The sequence below is a fragment of the Marmota marmota genome, unplaced genomic scaffold, assembly GCF_001458135.2.
Source record: "Marmota marmota marmota unplaced genomic scaffold, marMar, whole genome shotgun sequence".
Lineage (NCBI taxonomy): Eukaryota > Metazoa > Chordata > Mammalia > Rodentia > Sciuridae > Marmota > Marmota marmota.
In genome coordinates, this window is record NW_026000174.1 from 63097086 (window position 1) to 63110040 (window position 12955).

General features: G+C 49.0%; 1 long non-coding RNA gene across 1 annotated transcript; it reads right to left on the reverse strand.

The window, feature by feature from the left end:
- Positions 1-6152: 6152 nt before the first annotated feature.
- Positions 6153-8837, reverse strand: LOC107135878. The gene is made up of 3 exons (XR_001502622.2): positions 8731-8837; positions 8489-8551; positions 6153-6207 (listed from the first exon to the last, which is right to left on the reverse strand). It is a non-coding gene; the product is annotated as an uncharacterized LOC107135878 (long non-coding RNA).
- Positions 8838-12955: the final 4118 nt, after the last annotated feature.

The following is a 12955-nucleotide window of genomic DNA, read 5'->3' on the forward strand; positions in this document are numbered from 1 at the left end:
TACTTTGAATTAATTAATTCTAGAAGTTTTCTGGTGAAGTTTTTGGATCCTCGAAGTATAGAATCATGTCAACAGCAAATAATAATAGTTTGATTTCTTCTTTGACTATCTGTATCCCTTTAATTTCTTTTGTCTAATTGCTGTGGCTAGAGTTTCAAGGGCTATGTTGAATAGAAGAGGTAAAAGAGGACATCCCTGTCTTGCTTCAGTTTTTAGAGGGAATGCTTCCAATTTTTCTCCTTTTAGAATGATGTTGGCCTTGGTTTTAGCATAGACAGCCTTTACAATGCTGAGGTATGTTCCTACTATCCCTAGTTTTTCTAGTGTTTTGAACATGAAAGGGTGCTGTATTTTGTCAAATGCTTTCTCTGCATCAATTGATATAATCATATTGTAAAGGAACACCTGTGTGGGGATACCTGTGGAGGAGACAAGCAAAGGACAGACACAGACACACAGGAAAGGTGCAGACAGACAGAAGGACGGCAGACAAAAGGGGTCTGCCTACCCTTCTCTGCCGATGTTTTTAATCACCCAAAAAGTTACATATTACCCACCACCAGTGACTACACTTTGACCATATTCCTTTCACCCTGAGTGTTAGCTGAGATAAGGTCCAAGTTAATGCAAACACAGAGCCTCTCTCCTTCAGAGGATGTCACTATGTAAACCAGGTTGTGCATCTGCCTAGTTATCTTAATAGCCTCAGCAGGGAATTACTGGGCATTCCAACAAGGGAATCAGGGCGCCAGTTACCCCACACACCCCGGGAGTTTGCTCTCCTGGGGATCGTTCCCCTGTCTAGGTCCATGATCAGAATACCTACATCATATAATTCTTATTTTTAAGTCTACTGATGTGATGAATTGTATTTATTGACTTGAACCAATCTTATATCGCTAAATGGACCCCACTTGATCATGGTGCTCTATTTTTACATACGTTTTTGTCTGCAATTTCTCAGAAATTAATTGAGAATTTTTGCATTAATGTTCATCAGGGATATTGGTCTGAAATTTTATTTCCTTTGTGTGTCTGTCTCTGCCTGGTTTTGATATCAGGAGGATACTAGCTTCATAGAATGAGTTTGGAAAGGTACCTTCCTTTTCTATTTTATGAAATAATTTGAGGAGTATTAATATTAGTTCTCTTTGTAGATCTTATAGAACTCAGCTGTAAATCCATCTGGTCCCAGGCTTTTCTTGGTTGGTAGGCTTTTGGTGGTGTCTTTATTTCCTTGCTAGAAATTGATTTGTTTAAATGGTGTATGCCCTCTTGACTCACTTTGGGTTGATCATATGCCTCTAGAAATTTGTTGGTGTCTTCAAGGTTTTCAATTTTATTGGAGTATAAAGTTTCAAGATAGTTCCTAGTTGTCTTCTGCACTTCAACAGTGTCTGTCATGATATTTCCTTTTTCATTGCAAATTTTACTAGTTTGAGTTTTCTCCCTCCTTTTCATAAAAGTGGCCAAGGGTTTGACAATTTCATTTATTTTTTCAAAGAACCAGCTTTTTATTTTGTCAGTTTTTTGAATTGTTTCTTTAGATTCAATTTCATTGATTTCTGCCCTGATTTTAATTATTTCCTGTCTTCTACTCTTTGGGTATTGGTTTGTTCTTCTTTTTCTAGGGCTTTGAGCTGTAATATCAGGTCTTGTTGGTTGTTGTTGACTTTTTCTTCCTTTAATGAATGAACTCCTTGCAATGCAGGGGAAGACTGGAACCTGGGGAGTGAGCATGATGTGAGCGTGAGAGCAGAGCTGGGTGGCTCACCTGTGAGCCAGGGAGCACCAGATGTGACCACGAATCAGCAGGAACCAGGAGAGAGGTGTGCAGCGGATTTCCCCTCATGCCTTCAGAGGGATCCAGCCCTGCAGGCCTCAGATCTCCGACTTCTACCCTGCAGAACTGAGAAAACAATGAATGAACCAGGCCCCGGAGTCAGTGGTGCCTTATTGGGGCAACTGAGGAGCACAGAGAACGCCCCCCGAAAAGTTTCCTAGAGCTGAACTCAGCAAGCCAGTCCTCTGGGGCAGAAGTGTTCAGAAATAGGGTTCACGGGGGTCACCGAGGTTCAGTGCAACAAAGCAGAGAAAGCCACCTGTCATGAGGACTGGACACCTCTGATCCTAGCCCATTGCCAGAGAGAACTGCAACTAGCCCTTTCTTCCCCAGGACCCTGCCCTTAATCCACGTCCAGACCCCCTCCCCCCTCACCATCTGCCTATCCCAGGTCCCCCTGTGCCTGCAAAGCGGCCTCAGGATCTCCAGAGCTCCCACATTACTGGGGATAATAGTCAGGTCCCCTTCATCTGGCACATCCTGGCCACTCCCTGGGGTGGGGAAGGCTCCTTTTCTCAAGTTCAAAAGATTTAGAGTTTTTCCAAGGATGACTTTTGGGGCCCTGTCTTGGTCTCGCCCCACTCCCATTCCTGTGCTCTGCTGGCTTTTTGCCGACTTTGTGAGGGACGCGTGGTTGAGAAGGAAATGCTGTTTATTACCTGGCTGTTTACCGGCCATTTGCTTAATTTCCTGAGATTGTGTTTTGTAGAATAAAATTTTGCTGAAATCAATTACTCCACCCCATTAGGCCTTGGAGGCTGCAGGGCTCCTGATGTCTGTCCTTGGATTTATTTTATTTTTTTATTTTTAGTTCTTGCTTGTCACCCCTACTTGCCACGAAAAGACCCCTCCCCTAACCATAGTCCTGCATGTCCAGATCCCACCTTAATGTGCCTCACCAGGGAGCTTCTGGTCATCAAGAGCAACATCAAGGTCAACATCAAGGGCAAGAGACCAGCAGGTGGGTCAAGGCCATTCATTCCCTCTGTGAGTGAGTAGCTTGCAACATCATGATTCTGCACACAAAGAACAACCTCGTCATCGTCATCATCGTGGCCACTACTGTGTGCTTTCTTTGTGTCCTGTGCCCAGCACTGCAGCCATGACAGGATACAGTGGCAAACCAGCATGGGCTCTAGAGAAGAGGGACATGGATTCCAATCCAGTTTGGCACCAAGGACTGTCGGTGTCAATTAGGGCAATTGCTAAACCTCCTGAGCCCCAGGTTCTTCAGATTCCTTGTTGCTAGAGAATAAATAAAACTTCTCTGCACTGTCTGAATGCAAAGTGACATCATTCCGATGGAACGGCATTGAGTAGAAATAACAGGACAGGGATCTACTCAAAAAATGTTAATTGCTTCCTTTTGTTTTCCAGAATATTGTGTCCACCTACCAGGTGTTTATTGGACAGCTTTGGATAGAGTTTGAAATGTCACATGCTAGAAACGTGCTCTCCAGATAACTGTATTGAAAGGTCAGGGGCCTCTAAGAGGTGGGCTAGCAGATGACTGGTCATGGTTTCCTTTGTGAAGGGATTAGTGCTGGTCTCTTGGGGTGGGTTAGGTCTCACAGGATGGATGAGCTGCTGAGAGGTGGTCAGGGCTGAGGGCTAGGGATCTGTAGAAGAAGATGGTGTGGAATCTGATGGAGCCCTTCAGGCAGCAGTGAGGAAGGATGTGGAGAGAGAGGTGAGGGCACATGGTCACCCAGCCCTCAGAGAATGGCCTGAGACGTGGTTCCTCTTAGGAGCTCAGTGTATTCGTATCCTGGTTTGCAGAACAATCCAGGTAGGGCTGGTCTAGAATTAGGAAATAATGTGCCATATTTCCTTTATCAAGATGTACTTTTATTGTCTGGGATTTCCTAATTCCAGGCATTGAAAATCCCCTTCAGGCAAAGGGACTATTTCAAGGGAGCCTCTGTTCGCAGAATCACACGATGCCTGCCCCGCTGTGTCCCCTCTCATCTGCCATGGTGCTTTCATGGTTCTGCATGGCATTTCGTGCAGTGGTGATTTTTATTTCCTAAAATCTTATTGCTTCTTTGTGAACTAACATCCCTTCTTGAAGAATACTCCCAGGGGTTCTTTCAAAGAGGCACAAAACTATAGCCAGGATGCTTACAAGGTCTCCATTTCACACTCCAATCTACATGAAAGGTTGGCTGTGGAAAGAAAAACAGGAATCCACCAGAGGTCTTGTGATCTCCACGTTTACCAACTAGGTGATGGGCATCCAGGGTCCCTGGGCAGACAGGGCACAGGTGCAGAGGGACAGCTTGCTAGACACCTGGACACCTAGAAGCCCCTTCTCAGAGGAACTCAGAGGCTAAATCGACTTACAAGAGTCAAGGCATTTTGTACTCAGTGACCTAAACAATCAGAAACCGAAACATCTTGCAGTGCATCTGTGGCAGGAAAGTCTGAAAAAACTGGCACATTAGGGATCATACCTAAAACTCATCAAAATTCACTTTTCGGATATCAGATGGTCACCAAGGTTACCAATATGTATGTTATTATGTTTGTAAATATTGAAGTCAGTGTGCTGTGGCTCAGAGGTAGAGCGCTCACCTAGCATGCGTGAGACACTGAGTTCAATCCTCAGCACCATATAAAGTAAAATAAAGACACTGTGTCCACCTAGAATTAATATATATATATATATATATATAGTTTAANATATATATATATATATATATATATATATATATATATATATATATATATATATATATATATCTTTAAAAAAAGAAGTCAGGCAAAAGTCACTGTGCCCCTTGGGATCAGGCCTCATCCTCTATGAGGAACCAGGTAGCAGCCTTCTGGCTCTGGAAGCTTTCCTTCCAGAGCCATTTCCCAGGCTTGGGTTCTGTGGCATCAGTGGTGACAGCATAGGGAGGACTGATCATTGTCCATGACAACTGCATGTTGTCCCACGGCTCCTCATTACCCTAAGGAAACGCCCCCGGCCTTGCTGCCCGCTCAGACGCTGGCTCCTCCACCAGGCTCCTCCTGCTCTCTGCTTTCCTCACCCCTCGCCCATCACGGCCAGGTCCACTCACACCCATCCCTGGGGTCCATCTGCCCAGCTGTCACCTGTTGGAGAAACTAGTTTACACGCTGCTGTGGCTAGGGAGGGGTGGAGGGTCCCCCTTGCATGGATTGTGGATAAAGGCTGGGTCCTTGAGCTTGGAGCTATTGGGAGTGGTTGGAGCTGTGGATGGTGGGGTCTGGTAAAAGTCCCTCAGGTCCTTTGGGGCAAGAGGTACTTCTTGTGCCCCTCTCTTGGTGGTGCTTGCAGGAAGAGGGGCTATAAAAGGAGCCACGGACACTGTGTCCACCCAGTCCTATCTGCAACTGGTTCCAGAAGGGACCACTGTCTTCCACAAGGGCCCCCATGGTTTCCAGCACCATTTGCCATGATGTCCTCCTTACAGCAGAGCCCGTGTGGGTGCCAGGCCCTTCAAACTTCACAACTATTAGCTGATCTCTCCTTTCTCCAAAGGTGGCCTGTCTAGGGCCTCTTATTACACTAATAAAACTTGACTAATATGCATGGTGGGCGCTATTTTGTGTTCTTGAGGCCAGAGGTCCCTTGAGATCAAGGACAATGTCATGGTCATGATGTTTACCCTCATCCTGCCTTGAATCGACCTTGCAACACACCAGATACTTAATCCATATTTATTAATGAATGATTGAAAGAAGAAGATGGGTGCCTAGATATTTTCCACCTTACCCACAAGCCCAAGGCAGAGAATTACAGACAGATGTGTGCACAAAGCCTGCACAAAGATGTCCCCCCATAAGCATACAAGAACACACTCCTTAAGGAAGACCTTGGTGCTAAAATTAATGTGAAATCCCTCTCCCTTTAACAGAAGAAAAGTGTGACTCATTGGGTTGAATTCAAGGGTGCAGTGCAGGGTGTGAGCTGGGGGAGACCTTGCCCTCAGCTTGTCAAGAAAGAAAGGAATCAGGTTATGGGGGCAGAGAAGAGGCAGGTCCTCTTTTTGCTGATCTGCATATTTGATCTCATTTTTTGTACCTAGGGGGCTTGGAGTCGGGCCGGGATCCTCGAAAGTCACTTCTGACATCCACATTGATCTGAAAAACAGGCACACACAAGACACATCACTAAGGATGAAAGGAGACAGGCAGGTGCTGAGCCCATAGGTACCAGAGCCCTCCAGCCCCCAGGCAGGGTGAAGGCTCTGAAGACCCTTCTAGCATTCACCTAGCTGGGGTCTCTCCACCCACTCAGGAGGCCCACAACTCACCTCAGCGGAAACATTTATGGTCACACAGACTGTGATAACACAGACAGCGAGCACCGCTCCAAAAATGATTATATCAGAGAGCTGGAAGCAGACGGGAGGAGAGGCCGTGAGGGCAGCTCTGGGACCCACACGTCTCAGCTGGAGTCGGATCTCATGATGGACCATCTCTGGCTTCTGTGAAATCCCTTTCCCCTCCCAGGCTCAGGGGAGAATGTCTCCTGAGGCTTCGTGAGGCCAAGAGGGTGGAGAGTTGCTCTCTGACCCCTCAAGGCCGGGGCTACTGCAAGGAGAGGATTGTGGCTGCTGGGCCAACACCTGGATGGTGGCTTCAGGTGACAGGGGGAGGTCTCCGGGAGCAAGACAGTGACCAGCTAGACTGTCCTGTGTGGGCAGTGAACGGGGCCCTGAGGGTTTGGACCAGTGACAGCGAGGACATTGAGATGGAGGGAGCAGAGGTGGCACCCAGCAGCGTGGGGCGGGTGGAGCTGCAGAAACAGGCTGCTGGGGGGACTGAGGGCCCAGAGCAGGGGCGGCTGGTGTTCAGGACTGGGCAGATTCTGTCTCTGATGGCAACCTCCCCTCACTCTGAACCTTCAGGGAAAGTGGGCTCCTGAGACAGCCCTCTAGGTGGGTGACAGTGGCATTTTGTTGGGGAAGGGATTAGGGCCACCACTCTGCCTTTGGAAAAGAGCCAGTGAAGTGATCCCCATCTGAAGTCACTGAGCAGCATCAGGAGGAGCCAGGGAAATAGAAGCCCTCTGCCTGTGCTTCCCGGGAGCCCCAGGAGCTCGGGGTCCCCCACAGCCCTGGGAAGAGAGTTTGATTGGAATCCATTTTCCTCTGAGAAGCCAAGGAATGGTCCCAACTGTCATTTGGGTTCCCCTTATATGAGGTAATAAGTAGGAAAGAAGCACTGTGTGGCCCAGGGCAGGTGCCAGTCCAGTGTCCCCGATGGCAATTACACCCAATGGCATTGCCAACAGCCAGGAGCTCAGGAGTGTCCAGCAGGCAGAGCTGGAGCAATAAAGGCATCTGTGGGGTACAGATGGGCAGGAAGAGCACCCAGGAGGCCAGTCTATGAGGGAGACAGGCACAGATGTGGATCATTGTAACTCAGAGCTGACAGAAAGGGGTATAAAGGAGAGGGAGGGAAAGAAACCTCAGGGCGCTGGGAAAGGCAGGCGAAGGGGGCTAAATCAAGCAAGAAGGTTCACAGCAGAAGGAAGGACCCTCGTCAATGATGCAGGTGTTTTACAAATAGTTTTTTAAACAAAATTCTTCTATACGGAAAGGCTTCCGTGGGAATGGGGTCGCTCACGCCCTTTGAGCTTTCTTATTTGATGGGAAATGATCCATGCCCGACACACAGTCCCAGAGCCCCCATCCTTGGGTGTCCCTGGGCAAAGCTGTCCTGCAGTGCACCCTGTGCTCAGAGGGGACGACCTGGTGAAAGGTGGGGCTGGGGAGTGCTCTCTTTCCAAGGTCAGGCATGGGCAGAAGTGGCGTTAGAAGCCACATTTTCTGATTCCAAACTTCCTGCTCTGTGCCTCGTGGCCCTGACCCATGCAGGGACTTTGCCTGTCCCCAGCCTCCCCCGTTTCTTCTCCTCAACTAGCGCTGGCTGCAGCATTTCTCCCCCTGGGCAGCGGGGCAGCCCTGGTGGGTCCCTTCCCAGCGGGAAGTCCCAGTAGTCCCCGTGCCCCGCTCTCTCTGGAAATGGGAGTCACTGAAGTCAGGGTGAGCGGGAGAGTGTAAAGGAGGTGCCTGTGGGGCTCAGTGGGACAGAGCCAGGCCCCTGGTGGGTGTTTAGACTTTGACCCTGGGAGCCATGGGCTGTTTCTGGAATGGGAGGAGCTCCAGGCTGTCATTCCTGAGAAATGACAGGGACTTGGTTGGTTGGTTCTCTGTGGAGGAGTTTTTCTGAGGAATATTGGAGGGAGACTGTCCCCAGGCGACCTTCTGGTTGAATATGAATTGCAGCTAATGTCCTCCCTGTACTAGGGACACACTGGAGTTGGCAGGAGCATTCACCTATATAATGAGGTGGATTAGGAGGCAGCAAACCTGTGCCAGGCATTGAGGACCCAGGTCCTTCACAGGCCACTGTCATGCTCCCATCCCACCCCCGCCCCCAGCAGTCCAGACCCATAACACAGCCCTGTGGACCCGGAGGGCGATGAACACTCTGCCAAGGACTCACTGGGTCCCATGGAAAACTGAGATTTGTAGGATTAGAATGTGTGCACAGCTGCCAACATTGAGGCTGGTCCTCAGCCTTCCTGACACCAGCGATCTGGACCGAGCCCCTCGAATGGCAGTTGACCCGGTGTGGATTTCCCCTTAAAATTCAAGAGGCACTTACCAGAGCCATCCTGAGGTGTAGGCTGTGTGTCAGCTGCTTGTGGTCTGCCTGGCCTTGGGTGTGCTAATGAAAGATCAATGGATAAAGTTAAAATAATTGATTAAAATAAGATCAAGTCTTTAAGTAAGAAGCAATGGGTGAACTGTGAAGACCAGGCCCAACACAGCCGAGTGTTCCAGCGAGGAACAGCCAAGGGGACCCCTTCACATCAGGGTAAATGTGAAAGGAAATGAAGACACCACCTGACTGGCTGCACTAACTCAATGGCCTTTTTTGGAAAGACCTTCCAGGGAATTGCTCCTCCCAATGCAAGGGGTTCTTAGTGTGTGCGCCCTGGGTGCTCCTTTCTCACCTTTGGTCATTCCACCTGCTGGTCACCTGGGCATGATGGTGGGAGGAGCATGAGAAGAAAAGGAAACCTGAAACCTATAAAGGGGCGGGGCACCCCCACTCCCAGGGGCACAAGTTCTACTGGGTCCCCTCCTCTCCCAAGGAGTGCCCCTGCCCCTTCTCTCTCTCTCCTCTCCATGTCCTGTGGTTAAATAAAATTTTACTTTCTGTTGCTCTTGCCACTGTGTTTCTTGGGTGTTTAAAATTAAACACAGGGGAATGGGAACCCGATCCTGGTTTTCAAGACCAGTTTCAGTATCACCTCAGGACTTCCTAGAAATGCAAATTCTCAGACCACTTCCCCAGAAACTCCAGGAGTGGGGATCAGCAGTCTGTGGCTTAACAGGCTCTCCAAGTGACCCTGCTGCTGCAGAAGACTGAGACCCATGACTGTACAGAAACACGCCCCATTTCTCCTCGTGACTTCCCTTTCCTTGGATCCCAAATGTCGATAACACGGGCTCTGCAGGAATTCAGGAAATTCCTAGCTTTCCCTCTTCTACCTTCTAGCTGGTTTCCAAGGCCCGTGCAGCTCTGCTATTGCTCTAGAAAACACCTGTCCTGTCTGCCACCTGGCAGCTGAGCCATTCCCCAGGACTTCTTGCTCAGCTTGCTCTTACCCACATCTCTGCAAAGCAGGGAGAGGAGGCAGTGAGCCGGAAGGGCCCGCCTGTGCATGCTCAGCTCTAGTAGTGGACTCGGGCCTCAGACTCATCCTTCCTGGCTGCTACGCTCACTTCAAGGTGCTGTCACTGTTCTAAAGGGATCTTAGATCCACCAGGAGACACACAAGGTTCCACAGTGCAAAGGGAGGCTGTGGCAGGCAGCACGTGCAACCTCTTAGACCTGAGCACTCCTGGCTTTGGGAAGGAAGGGCAGGTTTCCTAGGGGAGTGGGTCATAATGACAACCACAGCCACCACCGGTGCTTATGCCTCACAGGCCTGCAGGGGGAAGGCGGTTCCTCCAGTGACACATTATTACTATGATCATTTTGCAGCTGAGGTACTGGAGGCTGAGAGAGGTTAGGTAACTGGAGCACAGACACACAGCTAGGAAATGCTGACGCTGAGGTTTGAATTATGAGAATTAAAGCTTTTGTTTTCAAAACGAATACTATGCTGCGTGCCAGGCTCTGCTTCATGACCTGAGACATTGGATTAGTTCTCTCTTCCTTTTCAGAGCAGGCTTCATTCTTCTATGTGTGAAAAACAAGACAACTGAAGACCTGACAATGGGCACAGAAGACTGAGCCCTGTAAGGGGCCCCCGAGACCCATTCAGTTCTGCCTCCTACCAGGAAATCATCAGGAGCAAAGCAGGAGGTCTGTCAGAAGGCTTTCCTGCATCACCAGCTCCAGGCCCTGAATAATCCTGATCACAAGGCACCCAGGGCTGGACTCAGAGGGGTCTCCCAGAAGATGCAGGGTTTCCAGCCTTCTAAGGGGACACTGCAATGTCCTTGCAAAGATAGGAACTAGCCTCAGGGACCTGTTCTGACTCTCGGAATATACCCCAGGTGCCCTGGCTCCCCTTTTCCAAGGCCAGGTTGCTGAGAGGTCCCATCAGGCTGGATTTGCTCACCTACAGGAGGATCCTGACTCCCTGCAGCTCCCAAGAGGCACTTCCCAGGTCCTGTCTAGGGCCCAGGTCTCTCCTGAAGTCACCCAGTCTCTGTGCAGGCTTCTCAGAGGAACTCCCGGGAACCTTACCTTGTGGTCCTGGTGAGTCTTTGGGGTTCCTTCTTCAGTCTGTTGGTTCTTACAGCTGATCTAGAAATTCCAGATGAAGGAACATATATTAGGTTTCTCTTTCAAGGACCAAAGTCCTCTTTGCAGTTTCTTTTCTTATCAATGAGTCGATTGCCCTGCACCCAGGGAGAATTTATGGCCTTGGCTGCAATAGGATTCCATGGGAGATCCTTCCAAAGTCTGTCTGTGAGAAAGGGAGAGATTTAAAAATGGGCCATTAAATTCACCTAAACCAACAGATTACACTAATTAAGCAATTACCAAGTATTGTTGAGTCTGCTGTGTGCGGTTGGTGTGCTGGGCACTAGGATACAGGGCACTTGTGTTAGCTTTTTGTTGCTGCGATAACATAACTGAAAAAATTAAATGAAAGGAGGAAAGATTTATGTAGACCCAGAGTAACCAAGGTGTCAGTTCAAGGTCATTTGTCCCAGTACCTTTGGGCCTTTAGTGAGGCAAAACATCATGGCGGGAAAATATGGAGGAGCAGAGCTGCTCACCTCACAGTGGCCAGGAAGCAGAGGGAGACAGGAAGGATCACAGGGAAGAGGTAACCTTCTAGACACTCCCCCAGTGACCCACTTCCTCCAACTCGGGCCCATCTTCTGTAGTTCCTGTCGCTTCCCAGTCATTCATTCAGTCATAAACCCATCAATGGGCTAATGTATTCATGAGATCAGAGGACTCGTGACCCATCTCTCCTCAAAGCCACAACTCTGAGCATTGCTGCCTCGCTGACCCAGCCTTGGAGACTAGGCAAGGGACAGATGGTCAGTGTAGGTAATGAATGTTTGGGTCAGGAAGAGGGGGGCTAATTCAAAAGGAAATAAAATGCTGATACCTCCAGAGAACTTCTGCCTCCTCGAAACCTGGCACCAAGGTCACCTTCACCTCCAGGAAATGGCTCCTCCCAGCAAGGAGTTGTTAACGAGTACCCCTTGGGTGGCTCCTTTCCTGACTTTTGGTCACCACATAGGCAAGATAAGAGGAGGAGGGGCATGAGAAGAAAAGAAACCTAAAACCTATCAAGGGCCAGGACACCCCCCTCCCACTTTCTCGGGCACCAGCTCTGGACCTCTCCTCTCTGCAGCACTGTCCCTCACCCCCCCCTCCTTTAAATAAAACTTGTTTTATGGCCTCGGCATTTCTTGAATGATTACTCTTCCAGAACAGGTGAATGAGGTCCCAATCCCAATTTTCAAGACCGGTATCAGATGGGGGTTCATCCAGGATCACCACTAAGGTGAGCTCCTCCTCACCCACAGCTTCACCCCCCTTTTTTTTTCTTTCTGGAGGACATAATGGACACCCATCAGCCAATTAAATGCAGTTGGTGCAAGCCACCATTCTACAAGACTGGAGAGACAGGATTCACAGCCTAGGTGGCTCCTAATCACCTGTCCTGTGGGTCTCACATGTTGGGCTCTGCTGAAGCCATTTCTCACTGTGCATCCAGGTTCAGAGGCTGTCTGGTGTCATTAGACAGCGTCCCTAACCCCAGTTTGCCTTTAGATGCCTATAGAGGTACAAAGGGTGGAATCAACTGTGAGATTCTGGACAGGGCAACTCCCCAGTGAATCTCAAAGGTTTTCTCCCCCAACCTCCCCTTCCAACAGCCCTAGTAGGGTGGAATCTTAATGACGACTGGTGGATCAAACAGTGCTGAGCAAATGCCCCAGCAACACATACACCTCTGTGTGAGCGCTACTGCTCTCTCCCGTGCTTGCTCCTCCTGAGCACTCCCCTCCCCTTGCCCATCAGACTCTAGCACTTGAGAGAGGGACATTTCCCATGGAGTGGTTCATAAGGAAATGCCTGGGTTCTCCCTGTTCACACTTAAGGCTCTACAAGACTGTAGGGATTCTCTATTGTTATTTATGAGCTCCTGTGTGCCCCACAAGCTTCGTGGACTGCAAAATGGGAGATCTGTACCCACAGCCTTTCAATCCCACCTTTAGCTTAGATGCCCTGGAGATAAGGGCATTAAGCATTCAGCAGTCACTAGATGTCCTCTTCACCCTCTGGAGATTCCTTTGGCCACAGTGAGCTTAAACTCTTTATTCCATCCTTTACCCCTAATGCTATTCTGCTGCCAATCATGGTCTCATTACAAACTCTCCAATAGAGGGAAATAAAGATTTTAATACCATCCTACAGCTTAGCCTATTCTGCAAAAAAGAAGGAAATAGTCCAAGGTTCGTATGTGCAGGCCTAGGGACTTCTCAGACCTTGTTTTTAAAAGCCCCAATGGCACCAAAAATATAAACTAGATTCAGCTATGATCCTCCCTTCTAAGTGAGGCCCAATTTTGCTCCCCACAAATTTTAA